The 21650-nt window shown below is 41.8% G+C and overlaps 2 pseudogenes; both read left to right on the top strand.

Moving 5' to 3' along the window:
• Positions 1-5370: 5370 nt before the first annotated feature.
• On the top strand, positions 5371-9728 carry LOC138839237 (attractin-like protein 1 pseudogene; annotated as a pseudogene).
• Positions 9729-10608: 880 nt separating this feature from the next.
• LOC138836510 (attractin-like protein 1 pseudogene) lies at positions 10609-13333 on the top strand (annotated as a pseudogene).
• Positions 13334-21650: the final 8317 nt, after the last annotated feature.

The following is a 21650-nucleotide window of genomic DNA, read 5'->3' on the forward strand; positions in this document are numbered from 1 at the left end:
ACAGCGCCCAGGCCCAGAGTTCAAGCCCTATGACTGACAAAAAAATATTCAATATACCTATGATCATATAAAAATAATATTTATTGAAATGAACTTCAGGAAATGGACTTTAGGTTATTTTCTTCATTTTTTTTTCTGTTTGTTTATCTGTCTTTGTTTGGTAGGGCACAGAAATGGAAGGAATAATGGTGAACAAATGAAGCAGTGGCACTCACTAGACACTATGTTGTAAATGAGCTGTACAACTTGTTGGTAGTACAGGAGGGAAAAATTGGGAGAGAACGAGGGAAGGGGTTTCATTGTCCAAAAAGAAATGTACTCTTGGCTGGGCACTGATGGCTCATGCCTGTAATTCTAGCTGCTAAGGAGGGTGAGATATGAGGATTGTGGTTCAAAGCCAGCCCGGACAGTAAAGTGGGCAGGAAAGTCCGTGAGACTCTTATCTCCAATTAACCACCAGAAAACCAGAAGTGGCACTGTGGCTCAAGTGGTAGACCTCTCACCTTGAGCTGAAGAACGCAAGGCTAACAGCTCCCAGGCCCAGAGTTCAAGCCCTACTTACAACAAAAAACCAAAACCAAAACCAGACTTGGTGCTGTGGCTCAAAGTGGTAGAGCATTGGCCTTGAGCAGAAATGCTCACGTACAGTGCCGAGGCCCTGAGTTCAAGCCCCACAACTGACCAAAACAAACAAACAAAAAACTAAAGAAATGTACTCTTTACCTGACTTATGTAACTGTAACCCCTCTATACATCATCTTTATAATGAAAAAATTTTTAAATCTAATAAAATATTCAGTATGTACTATCTCGGAAATGAACCATGTATCTTCTGGGCAGGAACCAGATGGAGAATCTGGGCAGAAAGCAAAGTAAGAATGACGTTGTCCAAAAAAGAAATGTAGTCATTATCTGACTTATGAAATGGTAACTCTTAATAATAATGAAATTATATGAAAAAAATAACAAAAATGGGTAGGGACAGGAGGAAGAAACTGGGGGAAAGTGGAAGAATGGGCAATATTGTCAAAAAAAGAAATGTACTCATCTGATATATGAAATGGTATAATACTTGTTATGCCATAGTATACCATGTTATTGTTATACCTCTATATAACACCTTAATAATAACAATAAAATTATGTTAAAAATTTTTCAAAGGCCTCATTGCTCATACCTGTAATCCTAGCTACTCAGTAGGCTTGAAATCTGAAAATCTTAGTTCAAGGCCAGCCCTAGTACAATAGTCTGTGAGTCTCTTATCTCTAATAAACACTAAAAAAAAACCAAAACCTTGGGCTGGGGATGTGGCTTAATGGCAGAGTTCCTGCCTAGAAGCCCTGGATTTGATTATTCTGTACTACATAAACAGAAAAATTCAGAAGTGGTGCTGTGGCTTAAGTGGTAGAGTGCTAGCCTTGAGCAAAAGAAGCTCAAGGACAGTATCCAAGCCCAGAGTTCAAGCCCCAGGACTAGCAAAACAAAAACAAACCAAAACAACAACAACAAAAAAGCTGAAGTTTAGCTGTGGCTCTAGTGTTAGAACTCTAGCATTGAACAAAAGAAGCTTTAGGGATGGTGTCCAGGCCCTGAGTTTCAAGTCCCAGAACCAATACCAAAATAATAATAAATAAATTAATTAAAAGAACAAAAATTCCCACCCAACATTGGTGGCTCAAGCTTATAATCCTGAGGATTATAATAGCTACTGTAGTAGCTGGGATTCTCAGGAGGCTGAGATCTGATGATCAAGGTTCAAAGCCACCCTGTGACCAAAAAGCCGAGAGAATCTGAACTCCAGTTAACCAACAAAAAGCTGGAAGTAAAGGTGTGGTTCAAGTGGTATAGTGCCAGTCTTGAGCAATAAAGCCAACAGAGAGTGCAAGGCCCTGAGTTCAAGCCCAGGACTTGAAGTAGAGACATACGCACAAAAGAAAATTTACAGATTCCTCTAATCCATTCTAATATGGATTTGGGATGCAGCCCAAGACTGTAATTCTGCTTTGTTACCAATCCATTGGAAATTTGCTAGTCCAGCAATAATTTCAGGTTGACATTGTGGTGAGGGATGAACTGAGTTTTGTCCCATTTCTATCCTATCTTCCCACGCCTGGTAATAAAGCTGGATCTAGAGCTATGTGGGCATGTTGTTTTTTTCAAAGTCAACCAGAATTGTCTTCTTTTAGAAAAGTCCACTTGTTGGTTTTGGCTTACCACCCATCTTTACAAGAAATTTGCTTTCTTGCCTGGTGGATCACACCTGAGCTACACCGGAGGATCTGAGGATTGTAGTTTGAAACTAGCTGAAGCAGAAAATTCTGTATACCTCTGATCTCCACAAACCAGCCAACAGCTAGAAGTGAGGGTATGGCTCAAGTGGTAGGGCACCAGCCTTGAGTGGAAAAATCCTAAGACAGAGCATGAGGCCTTGAGTTCAAGTTCTAGTACTGGCACCAAACCAAAAAAACATTGTATTAAAGGAAAATTCCACTCCTTCTGTTTAAATTAATCCTGGCTGGTTTTTATTGTAAAGTGTACTTTTCCTTTGAATGCCTGTTTGGCCCTTCTTATAAAAAAGGAAATGTCCCATCTTTGTTTCACATTTTTAAGCTTTGGCAGGCAGACACTATTAATTTGTTTATTTAAGAACTTAGAAAGCTTTCTCTCCCAGCCCCCTCTCTTTTCTATCTTCCTTTTGTAGCTTAGTAACCCAAACTCAACTTCAGATGTGCCTTTGATTGGATTCAATTGCTTTCTGAGGTTTAATGCTCTCTCTCTCTCTCTCTCTCTCTCTCTCTCTCTCTCTCTCTCTCTCTCTCTCTCTCTCTCTCTCTCTCTCTCCCTTTCCCTCTCTCTCTCTCCCTTTCCCTCTCTCTCTCTCTCTCTCTCTCTCTCTCTCTCTCTCTCTCTCTCTCTCTCTCTCTCTCTCTCTCTCTCTCCCTCTCTCCCTCTCTCCCTCTCTCCCTCTTAAGATGGGGCAGGAGGGATGAGATCAATGTATTGCAAAACCCATGGCTTAGGGACCCTGATCAGGACTCACCCCAGACACAGGAGAAGACTTTTCTTCTCATCAGGGAAAGACTTTTGCAAGCCAGAAATCCATTCCTAGCTGGACAGCTGACCCACTGTCTCCATGGTTAATGGAAACTTTGTGTGGGCTACAGTGAAAATTGGGTTAAATGTTTCCAAGTGTAGCCAAAGCATACTCTTGAACCCCAAAACGTGATCTGGGCACTGGTGGCTCATGCCTGTCATCCTAGGAGGCCAAGATTGGAGGATGGAGGTACGAAGCCCAATGGGCAGGAAAGTCTGAGACTCATATCTCCAATGAACTAGAAAAGAAAAAATCTAAGTGGAGTTGTGGCTCAAGTGATAGACTACCAGCTTTGAGCAAAAAAGCTCAGGGGCAGCACCCAGACCATGAGTTCAAGCCCCAGGACAAAAACAAAAAAAAAGACAAAAAGGCTGGGAATGTGGTGCAGTGGTAGAGTGCTCACCTATCATGCATAAAGCCCTAGGTTTGATTCCTCAGTACCACATACACAGAAAAAGCAAGACAGTGCCCAGGCCCTGAGTTCAAGTCACAGGACTGGCAAAAAAAAAAAAAAAGTAAATACAAAAGCAGATAATGCAAACATTAGTCTAAGGTGCATTAGTACAAATGTAACTAGTAAGCTTTTAACTGTATTAACTATAATGGCCATCATGAAAATTAAGAGAGCCAGTACTGATATCTCACACCTACCCTGTAAGCTACTCAAGAGGCTGAAATCTGAGGATACAGTTAACCAGCAGAAAGCCAAAAGGGGAAGTGTGACTCAAATAGTAGAGGAACCATGAGCAAAAAGCTAAGCAAGAGCTCAGAGGTCCCAATATCAGCACAAAAAAAAAAAAAAGGAAAGAAAAAGAAAAAAGGAAAGTAGGAACTCCCTGTGGTGAGGAAGATCCTATTTCTCTCCCTTTCCCATTCTAATGAAGCCAAAGACCACCAAAGCCGACACAGGCTATCATGCGCACCAGAGGAGATGAAACAAGCAGAAGAAGATGACACGCACCAGAGGAGATGAAACAAGCAGAAGAAGATGACACAAGCAGAAGAAGGCTCCGTTTCCTTTTTCTTTTTTTGTTAGTCATAGTACCTGAACTCTGGGCCTGGGCGCTATCCCTGAGATCTTCAGCTCAAGGCTAGCGCTCTACTACTTGAGTCACAGTGCCAGTTGCAGCCTTTTTTGCTTATGTGGTGCTGAGGAATCAAACCCAGGGCCTCATGCATGCAAGGCAAACTCTACCTTCCTAGCCCTGTTTGTTGGTGTTTTGGGTGCTGGTACTGGAGCTTGAGCTCAGGGCTTTGTGCTCTAACTTGGCTTTGTCACTCAAGACTGGTGCTGTATCAGTTGAGCCACAGCTCTACTTCCTGCTTTTTGCTGATTAATTGGAGATAAGAGTCTCTCAAAAATGGCCTCTAGCTGGGCGCTGGTGGCTCACGCCTGTAATCCTAGCTACTCAGGAGGCTGAGATCTGAGGATCGCGGTTCAAAGCCAGCCCGGGCAGGAAAGACCGTGAGACTCCTATCTCCAATAAACCACCAGAAAACCGGAAGTGGCGCTGTAGCTCAAGTGGTAGAGCGCTTGCCTTGAGCTGAAGAGCTGAGGGACAGCGCCCAGGCCCAGAGTTCAAGCCCCACAACCGACAAAAAAAAAAAAAAAATGGCCTCTATACTGTAGTCAACCACATCATGTATGTAAACACAAGCCAAGCTGCTGCCAGTTACTCACGCCTGTAATCCTAGCTACTCTGGAGGCTGAAATCTGAGGATCTCAGTTCAAAGCCAGTCCAGCTAGGAAAGGCCAGGAGACTCCTATCTCCAGTTAACCACCAAAAAACCAGAAGTCGCACTGTGGCTCAAGTGGTAGAGGGCGAGCCTTGAGTGAAAAAAGTGCAGAGACAGTGCCCAGGCCTGGAATTCAAGCCCCACAACCAACAAAAATAAATAAACAAGAATATGCCTTTATGTGTGTTTACCTGGGAAGTTGTATTTGGGGTTTAAGATCTATATATGAGAAAACATGCATCCTTGTCTTCAGGGGCTTGAATTACTTTGTTCATCATTCCTCCATTTTCCTGCAAGTGACATAATTTCTTCCTAATGGATACATGAAATTCCATTGTGTGTGTTGTGTATACTATATATATTATATGTCATCTTACATATACATATATATGATACACATCTAACATATATGATATATATATAACATATATAATAACATTATTATATATGATTATGTAACAACATATATATTATATATTATCTATCTATCTATCTATCTATATCTATATCTATCTATCTATCTATATGTTGTTGTTTTTGTTCAGGAACTGGGGCTTGAACTCAAGGCCTAGGCACTGTCCCTGAGCTTTTTGCTCTAGACTAGCACTCTACCACGTGAGCCACCTCTCCCCTTCCAGCTTTTTGGGTGTTAATTGGAGATAGGAGTCTCAGCAAAATTCCTTCCTGGGCTGACTTCCAACTGCAATCCTCAGATCTCAGCCTCTTGAGTAACTAGTTAGGATTACTGGTGTGAGCTACTGGTGCCCAGCTACTGTGGGGGTTTTGTTGTTTGTTTTGGTTTGGTTTCCATTCATTTATTGTGGGGCATTTGGCTTGGCTATTGTCATCTGGGCTACAGTGAACAGTGGGCAGGTGCCTTTGTTTGTCCTGACAAACCCTGCACAGCTTCCTGTCATGAGGGGTGTGTGTTTAATTGTTTTTAGGGAGCAGCTTCCATTGTCATGTATTCAGCAAGCAACATGCTCTTTCTACTCACCCCAACGCCCTTCACCCCCACAGCCTTCTGGCTCCAGCAGATGCCTTCAGTCCTGGAGCAGATGCCTTCAGTCCTGGAGCAGATGCCTTCAGTCCTGGAGCAGATGCCTTCAGTGGACTTCTCCATAGCTCCATGGGGCCCCACCGTGCACCACTCATGCTAGCTCCACTTTCCTAGGTTTGCTGTGGAATTTGTCCTCCAATGACAAACTCAAGAATCTCATGATAACAGAAGCCTTGCTCACTCTGACCGAGAATATCATCATCCCCTTCTCCGGGTGGCCTGAAGGAGATTACCCCAAATCAAGTGGCCTGCTGGATTTTGATATATTCTACAACGTCACTGGATGCTTAAGGTAAAGCCATCCCATCTCCCCTAACCCCTGGCAGTCCATGGGAAGTCTGCCTTTCAGTCTTTCCTCTAACCACATGGTTCATTATAAGATAATGTTTTTCAAGAATTTGAGTTGGGCCTTTTTTGACAAAAGACATGATTACCACTACAGTATTTTATCTGCCTTACAGTTATTTCCTCTAAAACATAACTTTTCTTGCCACAACTGTCTTTTAAGTTTTTCTGAAATATATTACAAATCTCATTGTGCTATTATTAAAACCATATGATATTTACAAAGATATTTCGAAACTGACCTTCAAACTCCATTTCACTGTTTTATTCTATGTATAATAAATTCTTGTTTCAGGGGCTGGGAAGATGACTCAGTACCACATACACAGAAAAAGCCATAAGAACTGCTGTGGCTCAAGTAATAGAGTTCTAGCCTTTAGCAAAAGAGATAGAGGGACAGTGTCCAGACCAAGAGTTCAAGCCCCAGGACTGGCAAAAAGATAAATTATAGACTATTGTATTCTGGGTGCTAGGGCTCAAGCCCAGCTTTTTTAACACTGAGCTACACCCCAAGTGTCAAACATCTAAAAACAAGGATTATTGGTAAGAAATGAGTTCAGTTGATAAAAGACAACTGAGAACTGTCACTGGTCTGCACTTGCCAATCTGTGTCCAGCCGGCACTGATGGCACACTCCTAGGATCCTTACTGCTCAAGAGGCTGAGATCTGAGAATCACAACCACCGTTTGAAGTAAGTCTGAGCAGACACATCCAAGAAAACCCTATATCCATTTAAGCAGCAAAAAGCTGGAAGTGGGGGTATGTCTCAAGTGGTACTGCTGTCTGCCATCCAGCCCCACCAAGAGCCTGCAGTGTGGGGTGAAGAGTCCTGCCTCCCTTTCTTCTACAAGCCAGAAGCAGAGGATGCATTCGAGGTCATTGCTATCTAAAGACTGGACTACTGTCCTCCAAAAGATACTTTGGGGCATGAGAGTTTCATTTATAATGGGGTGGTGGGAAAAAAGGGTACCTGTAAGCCAGACAGAGCAGAGGCTGCTGGGAGGTGACTGGGATCTAGGGACATCTAAGAGTCTATGGGGTCCAGGAAAGGGACCCAGGCAAAAGTTAGTGGAAGGACTAACTCCTTTACAAAGAAAGCTGGGCAGCAACGCCATCACTTCATATTACTATTTGATGATGGTGACGCTGAATATGTTATGGAATAATTTCATAATATGGTAATATCTGAATTTCAATACATGGTATTACCTTCATTTTGAGATAAAATGTTGATATTGCAATATTGTATATATTCATTTCAGGTTATATGTTGGCATATTCAGGGTACAGTCAAAATGTTCTGAAATCTGCATCAGCAATGGTAAACTTTCTTGTTTGAATATTAAAATGCCATGATGGGAATATTGAGATGAGAAAATAAGACAAGATTGTTGAAAACAAGAGAAGGATTCTTAATGCTCAATGTTTGGGGAAAAGGAAATATGAGTATAACAATTGGAGATGTGCTGGAATTACAAAACAACAAATGGGGTACAGAACTGTCATCCTCACAAAATATTGTTATAGAACATCTATAGAATATCATGTAAATCAATATTTTTCATTGAAATGTACTGCTTCATGTGTTTTTAAAATAAACTATTAAATTTTATTTCTCCTGTTACCTTTTCCATTTCCTGACTTAAGCTATAAGAAAACTGAAGGTTACATGCAGAACATGTTTTGTGACTTACAATGTCTTTTTGTTTGGACAACTCTGGTCTTGCCTGTTGCTTCATGACACCAAAAGTTATCTATATAAATTGGTTAATAGGCTCCTGAGAGAGTCTGATGCAAATTACAACAGAATGAAACTGATCAGGATTATCAGGATTATTTGTTTTAGCCTTTTGCAAACTCTCAATTGGACAGTCACAGCAGCATGTTGAATTTGTTTAAAAGGACCCTGCCCTCATAATTTTTTTCATTTAGTGGAGCCTTTGAGAGTTAATTGCCGAATTCTTTTTTATGCTTTTTTATTGTAAAAACCATGTACAGAGGGGTTACTGTTACATGAGTAAGGTAATGACTGGAGATTCAACATATGCACCCTTAATAGCTGTGCTGAGTGAGTTGATAGTCCCTGAACCAAGGGGAAATGAAACTGTGCCCGAAGTTATTACAATATCTGGCTGTGCATTGTTATTTTTACACTATTTTTAGTGATGCTGCCTATAACCTAACTGGTTCCCATATGTTGCCTTCAATCAGTTCTTGCCCTAGCAATTGCTCTATTTTTGGGGTGTGTACCACTGGCATCTTTGTTACAAGTTAAGTGTATTGTGAGTGTGATACATACTGGAAGGGTGAAGCTTGTGATATTCCAGTGGCAGCAGCCCAGATCATGGCCAGAGAAAAGTGTGTGTCTGCAATCATCATTGGCAAGGTTCCCAATGCTCTTTGAATGTTCCTTCCACAGAGTCCTACTGGATTTTGTTGAACATTAAACTAAAGCAGTTTTGCATGGCAATTTTTTGTGGGTAATTGGTTGATATACCTTAACTATGGTTCTTTTCAAATGGACTTGAATTGCAATTTAGAAAGCAGCATATGTAATATCAGAGCTCTAGCAAGGGATTCTCTCCAGAGACAGGGACACTCTCTGGCCTTGTAGGAAAATGTCTTTAATGTGTGGAGGCAGAATTGAAACAAATGATGGCAATATCACAGATAAATTACGGGCTTTTAACATATGCAAGTCAGTCTTGGAGGACATCTCCCATTGTTCTTGGACCCGGTCAGCAGTTTGCTATGGAGAGACTTTCAGTACATATATGGAGCTGGACTGGAGAGATGTAATGGTCATAATACCTGGATATTCTGCAATGTATGTGTCTACGAGCAGCAGGAATATCATGTATCATCCAACACCTAGTTTTGTCCAGAAATGAAAGGAACTAGTGTACCAGGTAGATTCAGCCACATGAGTGTATAGGATGAAATACCAAAGTCCATTTATGTTCATGGGGGCTATAAAGCATTAGCAGGCCATGGGGATGGATTGACAGATGATCTTGACTAAGACTCAGACTAATTTGAAAGAAAGTGTGAAAACAGGGGTTATACAAAGCAACAAAACAATCACCTTATAAATATGTTAGAAATAATAGCAAGGAAGAAAAAACCACTTGTGTCCTTATCTTGGGGTTCATTTCGCCTAACATCACCTTATCTGACCTTTTCTGCATGTCTCAGCCATATACTAGTTATTGCAAATATGGGAAACCATGGGACCTATGTTTCTTTGGGCCTGGCTTACATCACTTAATATAATTGTTGGTATAATTTGGGGAGGGAAAGGAAAAAAAACAAATTGTTTAAATAGGGATATAGGTGGACCCATTGCAACAATGAGATGTACAAAATGCTATGTTCAGAAACGGACTTTACAACTTTGGCGGGGAGAGGAGGGGGGAATGTAGTCATGGAAATGGGAAGGCAGGGCAGGGATGGTAGGGGAAAACCAAATGTACTCATTATCTTGCTGATGTAATTGTAACCCCTCTGTACAGTATTTTTACAATAAAAAAACTTATTTTAAAAAGTGTGTTTCCCAGATACCTTCATTAACTGTTCTTATTAATGAAGCTATGCTTATCTTTAGAGGAAATATCCATCATGACACTTGAGTAATGGTGCAAAATGTTTTTCTGCCCATAGCTTGTGATGACAGGAAAACATTACTGTAATTAAATCTTCAGAGATGTTAACAGATTTTGGACACTCTGCCATAGCCATTAATGAGTCCATATTTACATTTGGTGGATTTTTCTAGTGTATTCCCTATTGATATCCTTGTATACAAGCCTCCAAATTGCAAAGTTTTAGAGATGAAGAACTTTGTAAAAATGTTGGGCCATGGATAAAAAGGGTTTTGGAATAATAATACTCACTGTGAATCTTGGGAATCTGGAAATAATATTTTTAGAGGCAAATGCTCTCCTAAAACAGCTGCTTCTGATGACAGATGCAATAGATAAGCAGAGTGTGCCAGCTGTGCTCCAATACAAAAGGGAGCCAATGCTCTGATGACAAGAAACACATTTCAGCAAACAGTAACTGCAATGTGCCTGTCAGAAGAGAGACCAAATGTCCTGTGAGCAGATTTGTAACAAACTCACAAGCTGTAAAAGTCATTTACTAAACTTGAATTGCCAGTGGGTTCAGTGAGGAGAGCAATGACAGGCTTGGCCAGCTCATCTTTGTGCTATAATCTCAGTGGGAATCTTGCTTCATTAACAACTTGAAAGGAGGTGGACTTTGTACTGGATAAACAACAGAAATATACACAACAGAAAGTACCACCTTGGGTTGGGCTGGGCTACATCAATATATCCCACTGGATATGGGAAGATAGATCCCCTATAACAAATGGCTGGAGAACTAAAGGATTCTGGGTTCTGTGCTTGTTTAGAAAGGTCTGCTGAGGTAGGCTTAAGAGCAATTCTTACACACCTATGTCTGTGAAAGGCCTGTCATTAGTCCAAACCAAAATGTAAGGCAATGTCAATATCCATGGTCTACATCATCTTCCAATTATCCAAGCAACTGTACAAACTAGTATATATACAACAGCAATACAAAGCCATGTGTTGACTATAATGTTTATGTAATCTCTTCCATATGGGCAATGTCTGAAGTGGCAAACTGTCACCCACTCTCCTCAAAATTGTTCTGCATTAAGAACTGGTGGACATTGGGGGGGAGGGGGGAGGCTGGGAAGGGATGTGAAGGGTAAACCAAAGGAGGAGGGTGCAATGCTTGGTAAGAAATGTACGCATTATCCTGCCCATGTAATTGTAACCCCTGTGTACAGTATGTTCACAAATAAAATTAAATTAAATTAAAAAAAAAAAAAGAACTGGTGGACAGGGCTGCAAAGGTGGCTCAGAGGTATAGTGTTTGCCTTGCATGCATGAGGCCCTGGGTTCAATTCCTCAGCACTGCATAAGCAGAAAAAGGTGCAAGTGGTACTGTGGCTCAAATGGTAGAGCAGTAGCCTTGAGCTGAAGAGCTGAGGGACAGTGCCCAGGCCCAGAGTTCAGGCCCCATGACTGGCAGAAGAAAAAAAAAAGAACCTGTGGACATTGTTTAGAACCCTGTGCGTTTATCCTAGTGATGCAGAAAGAAGACACTGCATTGAATGGTCTTGGCAAGAACTAATGAGGTTTGTTGAATGCTCAATGAGAAAATTCTTTTTTTGGGGGGGGGAGGGTTGTCTGGTCGCGGGGCCTGAACTCTGGGCCTGGGCACTGTCCCTCAGCTCTTTTTTTTTTTTTTTTTTTTTTGGGTCCAGTCGTGGGGCCTGAACTCTGGGCCTGGGCGCTGTCCCTCAGCTCTTCAGCTCAAGGCTAGTGCTCTACCACTTGAGCCACAGCGCCACTTCCGGCTTTTTTCTTTTTGCTTATGTGGTGCTGAGGAATCGAACTCAGGGCCTTGAGCATGCAAGGCAAGCGCTCTACCACTGAGCCACCTTCCCAGCCCCAAGTCCCTCAGCTCTTCAGCTCAAGACTAGTGCACTACCACTTGAGCCTCAGTGCCACTTCCAGCTTTTTTCTTTTTGCTTGTGTAGTGCTGAGGAATCGAACCCAGGGCCTCATGCATGCAAGGCAAGCGCTCTACCACTGAGCCACCTTCCCAGTCCCGAGAAAATTCTTGACATCAATCTTTTCCCCAAAGAAAAGAACTATGTTTGGTCCCTTATCTAATGTCAAGCTTGCCAGTGTAATGGACATAGTACTTCTATCAATAATAGTGTGTTTGAGCAGTGTAAAATATCTCCCCACAGGAAAACAATATCAAGATGACACGCTAAGTTATTATGGAGGTCCAAATGGTGGTGGACACTGTATAGCTTGTACATGTAGTAGCCATACAATGATTTCTCATGAGCACACAGCAGAATGTTTCTGTAAGGCTGGGAATGAGGCTTAGTGGTAGAGTACTTGCCTAGCATGCACAAAGCCCTGGCTTTGAGTCCTCAGTAACACATACACAATAAAGGCCAGAAGTGGTGCTGTGGCTCAAGGGGTAGAGTTTTAGCCTTGAGTAAAAAGCAGCTCAGGAACAGGCTCAAGCCCTGAGGTTAAGCCCCAGGACTGGTAAAAAAAATGTTTCTGTACATCCAGAGGAATAAAAGGTGATCTATGCTAATTATGGGACTCTAAAATCATTAGGTTGGCAATCCACTTAGAGGAACAAGTTAGTGCGGCCTTTTGATGGACTATCAGTTTACCTTATTGTAGGAAGATGATTGCCACTACACTGCCACAAATTTCATAGCAAATCCAGAAGAAGCATGCCAAAATGTGGATATTTCAGTGAACACATCGAACAGCTTTAACCTCTACATCCCAAGATCAATGGGTTCAGCAGGTAGAACAATACATGGGGAAGAGACTCGTAGTGCTTCTAAGACTAATCAAAAGGATTACAGAAATACATTTTCCTATGAAAAATTTAACTTAGATGCAACCCTAAGATTACATTCTATGTGTATGTCAGCAACTGTTCTTGGTCTATTAAGATACAGACTGCAAAAATTCTCACAACACAAGACAATCCTAGATCTTGTGTCTTTTTTTTGTGTGTCACTTTTCAGTTGTGTTTTATCTTTATTACTTACGGCACCTGTGGTATAGAAGATCAAGCAAATTTGTTGTGTTCTCCATGGAAAGATGGAGATATTATTTAAAGGAGCTGCTCTAATAGCGAACTGTCCCTTTGCTTCTGGTGATGTAGAACCTGAAGTAGGAGCTAAACAAACAGACTTTCTGCCAGGGCCATTACAGGGGCTCCCAAACCAATAGCCATTAATCATATGCTGGAAAGGGTGCTGCTGTTCTGTGTTTCTTTTTCTACCATGAGGATCATGTGGTGTCCCCCAGGCCTTGCTGTTGCCAGTGGCCTGATAGATATGTCACAACACAAGGCTTCAGAGAATCAAGAAAAGACTTTTCACAACCAAAATCAAAAGTATCTGTCTGCCAGTCAAAGAATTCTTATCAGGAATGTAAACCACACCTACAGACTCTGTCCTGATTTATTTTGCAAATGGCTTGCATTGAAGCAGTTCTGTGGTCTAGGCGTTCTCTAACCATGCAGAACCTAAATACACAAAGGATGTTGGTGAGTTTTTATTGCTTTTGTGTGTGTGTGTGTGTGTGTGTGTCGGTCGTGGGGCCTGAAGTCTGAACCTGGGCGCTGTCCCTCAGCAATTCAGTTCAAGGCTAGCACTCTACCACTTGGGCCACAGGGCCACTACCCTTTTTTTCTGCTAATGTGGTGCTGAGGAATTGAACGCAGAACCTCATGCGTGCAAGGGAAAACACTCTACTACTGAGTCACCTTCCCAGCCCCCAATGTTGGTGAGTTTTTATTGGGGTAACATTACTGATGGTCACAGGTGACAAAGTCAGGTTGTCTTTTTACTTCAATTACTCTGGGAAAGGAGGTACATTGTTTCTTAATGCAGATAAAAAATCATGTAATTCCTAAAATTCAATTATTCAAATAATTCAACTAAGTATATCTCAAGACTTTACAGAAAAGCATTTAATAATGCTGAAATGATGAAAGCTGTACAGTTGTTGCCTCATTAGTAAATGTAAGTCACCTGTATATGAATAGGCAAGTGTGCAGCCTTGAGTTCAAACCCTAGTACTGCCAAAAAGAAAAGCTGATATTTACTTCTCCTTTATATAGCAAATTATTTCCCCACATCATACCAAAGGTAGACATTTCTCTTACTATCAACTACTGTGAAATAGGATCTTATTCCCTTTCTTATTACCCTCCTATAGTAATATCATAATGAAATACTCATATCCAATCCGTTTAGGATAACTCAAAAATGATTAAGATAAAGCGGTGCACTGGACTCGTCCTGTAAGCCTAGTTACTCAAGAGGCTGAGCTAGAACAAGAAAGGTCAGGAATGGCATTCATGCCCTGACCTCACCGCCTAGCACCTGCACACCACCACCAAAATGAATTAAATGAAAACCATTCCTTCTTTTTTTCATTTTCATAGATATTCTGTTATCTGATCAGAAGATAGAGGCATTTAGCCTTTGTGGTCCTTGGAAGAGTCGCCTCCTTTGGTTTCACTGTGGTGAGTGACTAATGTCTCCCGTCCCGGTGGGTTTTAGATCTATACAGTTCAATCTATAAGCAAGTTCACACGCTCACATGGGCAGCGCGTGTAAACTCACTTCAGTCCCCTTCGTATGTGACAGACAGACACAGGCGCCATTTTACCACATCTGTTGTTCAATACATTCATGGCGCTCCCACCCCAAGACATTGTCTCAACACCGCTTCCTACTTCCTTTCAATGAGCAGAATCTCTGACCCTGTGGAGTTTCATTCTGTAGCTGAAGGTGTGTGGGTTGGGCTTCCCTACTGTGCAGAGAGCAGCCCTGTCTGTTTCGGAGGTAATGAAAGCCCGGTTCCTTTCTGTCGTGGGGATGTGTGCGTCCCTCCAAAGGCGCCAACGGCCTGAGGCCCTCGAGGAGCGGGGGGCGGGGCTTCCGGGCAGGACTGACAGGCCAGGTTGGCTTTCCGGTCTGGCGTTGTGCTCTGCTGGCCTGGAGACGCGTGGGAGCCTCCGGGGCCTGACACTCTGGAAAAGCGGGCAGGAATTGGCCACTGCGGCCGCCGTCGCCAGGTCACCCAGCACGTGCGGCCTAGGCGCCATGTTGGACTCCGGCGGCTCTGGAGACTCAGCCGCCACCCGGGCTCTCCTCTCAGTGTGGAGGACACAGACAAGGAGACCCGGGAGCCGCGGCCTGAGCAGCTGGCATGGCCGTCCAGGCCCAGCCCTGGGAGCAGCGCCGGCTGAGGAACCTGAAACCTAAGGAGACCAGAGACCGGCAGGTCCAGCACGGCCTCCCGGCACCAGGCCCCGCTGCTCTTCATCCTCCAAGTGAAGGTCACAGCCACATTTTTGAAGGTCGTCCACATCTGCCAGCCGCCATCAGGCTGCAGGGAGCAGCTCTGGTAGGGACAGACACTGCAAGGTCTGGAGATGAGTGAGCCCCGCCTCAGCCCAGCCCGAGTCACACACCCGGTGGGCAGAGCACCAAGACACAGACCTGCCTGGACTTGCATTTCTTGAGACATTAGGAAACAACACCCCGATGAGATGAGTGAGGCAGAGATTGTAACTAATCGAGGACCTGACAGTCTAAAGGCTGAATTACTGCAATGGCAATCAGTTATTAATGCCTTTGTTTCACTGTGAAATCAATGATAGAAGGGATTTGCTTTTGCCCCTTAGAAACTGTGTGTTTTGTTGAAGAAGGATTCAAGCAGTATCTATATAGATAAGAAAATCATTACAGGTTGGAACAATAGGGAAAACAAATAGGGTACTGTACAAGAAATAGAGGGACAGATGTTTTAAAAATAGTGTAGACAGTTCAGTGTTATGGAACATAGTAACTAAGAAGAGAAAGAACTCCAGGGATCTGTTTCCTAATGAATTAGACCAACTTGTGAATAATTTCATATGGCTGAATCAAGTAAGAAATATAAAAGAGTTTTTATATATGTTGGTGCCCATCATGGGGCTTGAACGCAGGGTGTGACTAGTGTTCATTAGCTTTTCTGCTCAAGACTAGTTGTCTGCCAGCTCTGCTACTTGAACCATGCCTCAAGTGGTTGATTCAAGTTAAGACTTGGTGGACTTTCCTGCTGGGGCTAGCTTTGGACCTTTGTCCTCAGAACTCAGCTTCCTGAGTAGCTAGGATTATGGATGGGAGTCACAGATTCCAATCAGATAATGCAATTTTGAAGTAAACAATGGCAAAATAATTCTGGCTAGAGTTCCTTAGTAAACATTTATGGACAAATAATGTTTCTGGTGGTGTTTGAAGGGTGAATATTCTTTTGCTAGCTGGTAGAATGATGAACAAGAGTGAAATTAAATTTCAGGTCCACACATGATGAATTATTTAATATGCAGAAGCAAGGCAAGTGAGAGCCTGTGGAGATACAAAATAGATCAATTGGCAGATGAGATCTATGTCTAGTAGGACTGAAAGCAATTTCTATTTCTGTAAGTGAAGAAAGGATAACACTCTACCTGATTTTGAGAAGAGTAAACACTTAACCTCTTCTTTGAATGTATAAGCAACAGAAATTTATTTCTCCCTGTCCAAGGCACCATCCTTTGCTGTCTGCTGTCAGTGTTCTTGCTGAATCCTCAAGTGGCAGAAGGCAGAAGGGCATCATAAGGTTTGATGTATATTTTTCTATGTTGTTATAGTTTTGCTGAATCTTAAGATCCTCCTTAAGACCTTTCCTGGACCATCCCACAGCATCATAGATTAGGTTAGGCTTCAACTCTATCCAATTATTCATTTAAGGAATGGAAAGAAACATTTTCCTTAATAATCAATTGTTTAGGCAGAGTACGAAAAGGAGAGGTTATCTATGATGACCACTGATTTTCTTAACATAAAATGTGTACTTTATGTTATCTTAGTATCATTCCATGTTTGATGATATTCCTTGTAAAATTTACAATTTGAGTGGTTCCATGGAAAATCAAAGTGTAGAGGTTCTTGTGTATATGCCTAACTAGGCTTTGTATAAAACGAAACTGAAAGTAAGGGAAGTTTCTTCTGCAGCTTTAAGTGTGACACTAAGACTAACATGAAGCTGCTTTCAAACCATTGAGTGCTGCTGCCCACATTTTTAAACAGTCTGTAGGCAGCAGTTTGTGTGTGTGCACACATGTGTATCTGCATGCACACATGCCTGCCTGCCACTCTGGGGCTAGAATGCAGGGCTAGTGCTCTTATTTAACTTTTTCACTCAAGGCAGCCACTTTGCCACTTGAGCTACATGTCCAGTTCCATAGGCTAGATTTTTTTTTTTTTTGTCAGTCATGGGGCTTGAACTCTGGGCCTAAGCGCTGTCCCTCAGCTCTTCAGCTCAACGTGAGCACTCTACCACTTGAGCTACAGCGCCAGCTCCAGTTTTCTAGTGGTTTATTGAAGATAAGAGTTTCAGGGACTTTCCTGTCCAGCTGGCATTGAACCATGATCCTCAGATCTCAGCCTCCTGAGTAGCTAGGGTTACAGGCATGAGCCACTGGCGCCTGGCTTAGGCTGGATTTTTTAATGGATGGGCTACTCCACCCCTCACTCCAACTTCCACGAGGACCATAATGGTGGCACTGTCACATCCATCCCACCCCTGCTAGTCCAGCTGTTGATCCAGCAGGAGGTTGTAACCCAATAAGGAATAAAGGACTTCACTCCAACCTATCTTCCAACTTCACTGATATTAAAAGGGCATTGACTTTGGAATCAATCACTTCACCTATAGTTTCTGATTACATTATTTGGCACATTATTTTGACCTTCTATTGAAAAGTTCTCTGTAAAAACAGAGGTTATACTATCTTTTTGGCGTTTTTCATGAAGATTAAGTTGGCAAACATATGAAAAGCTCATAGTTGAAAGCCTGCTCTGGAAATACTGACTCTGCGTCTTCTTATCTATGTGTTTCCTGTAGTTTTCTCCTGCATCCTATTTTATTTTTCCTCTCGCTGTCTAGATCATTTGCTGTCTATCCGTACTGGCCTTTTTGTTTCTTTAAATGACTTTTCTGTGTAACAGGGTTCCTTTAGTCCTTTGAATTTGTTGCCACTAGAGGGCGGGTGACATAGATGCATTACTACTCCCCTGATCACACTGGGAATGGGAGGATAGGATCACATTATCTGGGTGAAATCCATCATTCAAAATTAAAGAGACTTTAGAAAGCACTTCCATACCTTCTCATTTTAAAGGCTGGAATGGTAGACATTTAAACGAATAAAAGCATGTAGTAAACTCATAGTTGAATTGAAATTTCTTTGTATAACTACTTAAACATAATTTTAAAAAGTCTATTTATAAAACAGTAGGTAGGAGGGTAGGTAGCTCATGTCTGTAATCCTAGCTACATGGGAATCTGGGATCTGAGAATCCTGCTAGCTTTGGCAGGAAAGTCCATGAGATTCTGCTCTCCAATTATCTACCCAAAAGCCAGAAGGGGGTGCTGTGGCTCAAGTGATAGAGAGCTAGCCAGGGGCACAGAAAGAAGTTCAGGAACATCACCTAGGCGCTGAGTTCCAGCCCTAGTACTGGCATCAGCATGTGCACTTGGACATGCATGCATGCGCACTCACACACACACACACACACACACACACACACACACACACACACACACACACACAGAGCAAATAATGTTTTTTAAATCACCAACTCCTTTCTACAAATTATACCTAAAAATAAATTTTATTTTTTCACCTATGTGTTTTAAAAAAATGTGCAAGAACAAGAGAGTTTTTACAAAGGTCACTTGTACATTTTTCAAAATTTACTGTAAATAATGTAAATTCAAAACTGAATTAAAATGGAAATACAGAGGTACATTCTAAGCTTTACTTGAACTTCCAACAAATTAATTTTTTATTGTTAAGATACTATACAGAGGCTTACAGTTACATGAGTGAGGTAATGAGTACACTTCCTATTGAGCATTGTTACACCCTCCATTGTTTTCCCCCTACCATCCCAAATTAAATATTGTCTGTACTTAGATATGTGACCTACTTCAAGCATTCAGCGATTTAGCTTTAAACAACCATGCATTTTAAAATATATCAATGTTATACAAGAAGTATTTATCTGTAACTATGAATAAATAGAAATAATGGAATAGAAATATTTTATAGTATTGAAAATAGACATATCTAAGGTAAACAAATAAATTTAAAATCAATGTAAAGCACCCATTTCTCAACCTTTTATATTTATTCAGGTCCTTTTACACAGATTACATATGTCAGAAGAGTTTAATAAGTTTCCTATTTCTCTGTTGCTTGCACTGTTGCCTCATTCAAAAGGTGTTGCTGTGATCCTCTTGGGGACATTGCTCACTCCACTGCAGACACTTACACATCTGCAGTGCTGTTGGTAGTGACAGCGCTGTCTGACCTCAGCTGCTCCAGAGACAATACAGTTGCCAGGCCAATGCCTTTAACATCCCACTAGTTTGCACAGGTTTCACTCTATTCTGATGTTCAAGTTACACCTTGAGAAAAGACACAATTTTGACCATAAAATGTTATTGAAATTGATATAATCAACCTGGTGTGTGTGTGTGTGTGTGTGTGTGTGTGTGTGTGTGTGTGCGCGCGCGCGCGCGCGCTTCTGCCAGTCTTAGGGCTTGAATTTAGCATCTGGGTACTTTCCCTAGCATTCTACCACTTGAGCCACATCTCCATTTCCAGCTTTTGAGTGGTTGATGGGAGATAAGTGTTTCACAGTTTTGTTGTCTGTCTGGCTTTGAACCATGATACTCAGATCTCAGGCTACTGAGTAGCTAGGATTTAGGGTATGAGCCATGAAGCCCAGCAACCTAAAAAGTGTGTGTGTGTGTGTGTGTGTGTGTGTGTGTGTGTGTGTGTGTGTGTGTGTGTGTGTGTGTGTGTGACAAGCTGTTACTGGGTCTTGAAGTAAGGACCTTGTATTCTCACTTGGACTTTCTGCTCAAGAATGGTACTATAAAACTTGAGCCACACTTCAACTTCTGGCTTTTTACTCATCAGTTGGACATAGAATCTCTGAGATTTCTCTGCCTGAGCTTGCTTGGAATGTAAATCCTCAGATCTGAGCCTCCTGAATACCTAGGATTACCACGAGCACCCAATATTAACCTATCGTTTTTAATACTTACACACAAACCAAGTCCTGGTTTTAACAGAGCCTAATGAGCATGTGGGCAGATTGTCACCTTTAGAAATGTGTGAATGGTGTTTTGTTGTTGCTGTTGTTAACATTTGTCTCAGAAAAGGATATAGTAATGCTATCACCAAAGGTATGTTTTAGAGAATGGAAGAGTGAAAGAGCTAAAGAAATGGATTTTCTGAAATGGTAATGAGGACTCTTTTGAAATTGATCTTTACGAACTTAAAATTGACATTTTACCTTACAGAATGATTTGTTCTGACAGTACTCAGTACTCTTGTGGTGTGTGTAGATAGCCCGTGGTAAGGAACAGGTATTGGTATTGGTCAGTACTGTTTGGGGCCAATAATGTTAAGTGAAAATGGTCAGTAAGATTATAATCCTGCTGTGATGGTATACATCCCAGTGTTTGTAAGACAGAGGCAGGAGCATCATGAACTTCAAACAAGCCTCAACTATGTAAGGAATCCTTGTCTTAGTAATCCTCCACCCAACCCCATACACAGAGATTGTGACAATTTTCAATCTCATTATAAAGAAAACTTCAGTAGACACAGGTTTCAGCATTGCCTAGGAAATGGAAATTCCCCTGAGAAGGTAAAAGAGAAGAGGAAGGAAGCATGCAGACAGCATGAAGAAGTCCTAGGCCTCCAGGACCCCTGTGTCCTTTCTCTCTTGGCTATTGCCACTGACTCGTGTTACCATAGTTCTGTTCCTTCTCAAACCCCATTCTTCTTACATTGTCCTTCTTGGTGAAGATTGTATGGAAGGCATGGTCGTGAAGTAGACACTCTACAGTTGTTAAAGAGGTGGGCAATTCTAGATAGTGGTTCAGTGTTTGGACGACCATCTCCCATGCAGGAAGGAAGTATTGGAAAGACAGCAAGGCCATCATGCCACCTGGCATTTGGAAAGGAAAGCAGTTTGTCTTTGGTATGTGCCTCTCTGCCTCTTTCATCTGCTAATACCTCTTTTTTAGTCACTCATTCTGTCATTTATTCTACAAAGATATACTGAATAGTTATTATTCATTAAACACTGAGCTTCTTGTCCTCTGTCTACCTGATGGATGTTCCATTCAGTATTATTCTTCCTTCTTTCACAACCTAACCCAAAGCAATCATTTTCTGAGGGATATTGATAAGATTTCATTTATATAATGTATTACAGGATGTGCAAGATTACAGTAACCATATGCCAATCTCTCTCCTTACCACTTTATTTTTTTGGTTTGTTATGTTTTTGTCGGTCTTGGGGCTTGAACTCTGGGCTTGGGCGTTGTCCCTGAGCTCTTCAGCTCAAGGCAAGAGCTCTACTGCTTGAGTCACAGCACCACTTCCGGTTTTCTAGTGGTTTATGGGAGATAAGATTCTCACGGACTTTCCTCCACCGGCTGGCTTTGAACTATCATCCTCAGATCTCAGCCTCCTGAGTAGCTAGGATTACAGGTGTGAGCCACCAGCACCCGGCCTCCTTAGCACTTTATAAAAATAAATATATTTTGGTCTGATCACCTCTTATGAGCTAAGTATGACTATTACCTACTAAGTATTATCTACCTGCTCTGAGCTAAGTTGCTACTATTATCTTCACATTGAAAATATAAAAAACCAAGCCAGGGATAGGTGCTTTTGGCTCACACTTATAATCCTAGCTATTGAGG

The sequence above is a fragment of the Dipodomys merriami genome, unplaced genomic scaffold (assembly GCF_024711535.1).
Source record: "Dipodomys merriami isolate MVZ:Mamm:240054 unplaced genomic scaffold, mDipMer1.0.p SCAF_10, whole genome shotgun sequence".
Taxonomy (NCBI): Eukaryota; Metazoa; Chordata; class Mammalia; order Rodentia; family Heteromyidae; genus Dipodomys; species Dipodomys merriami.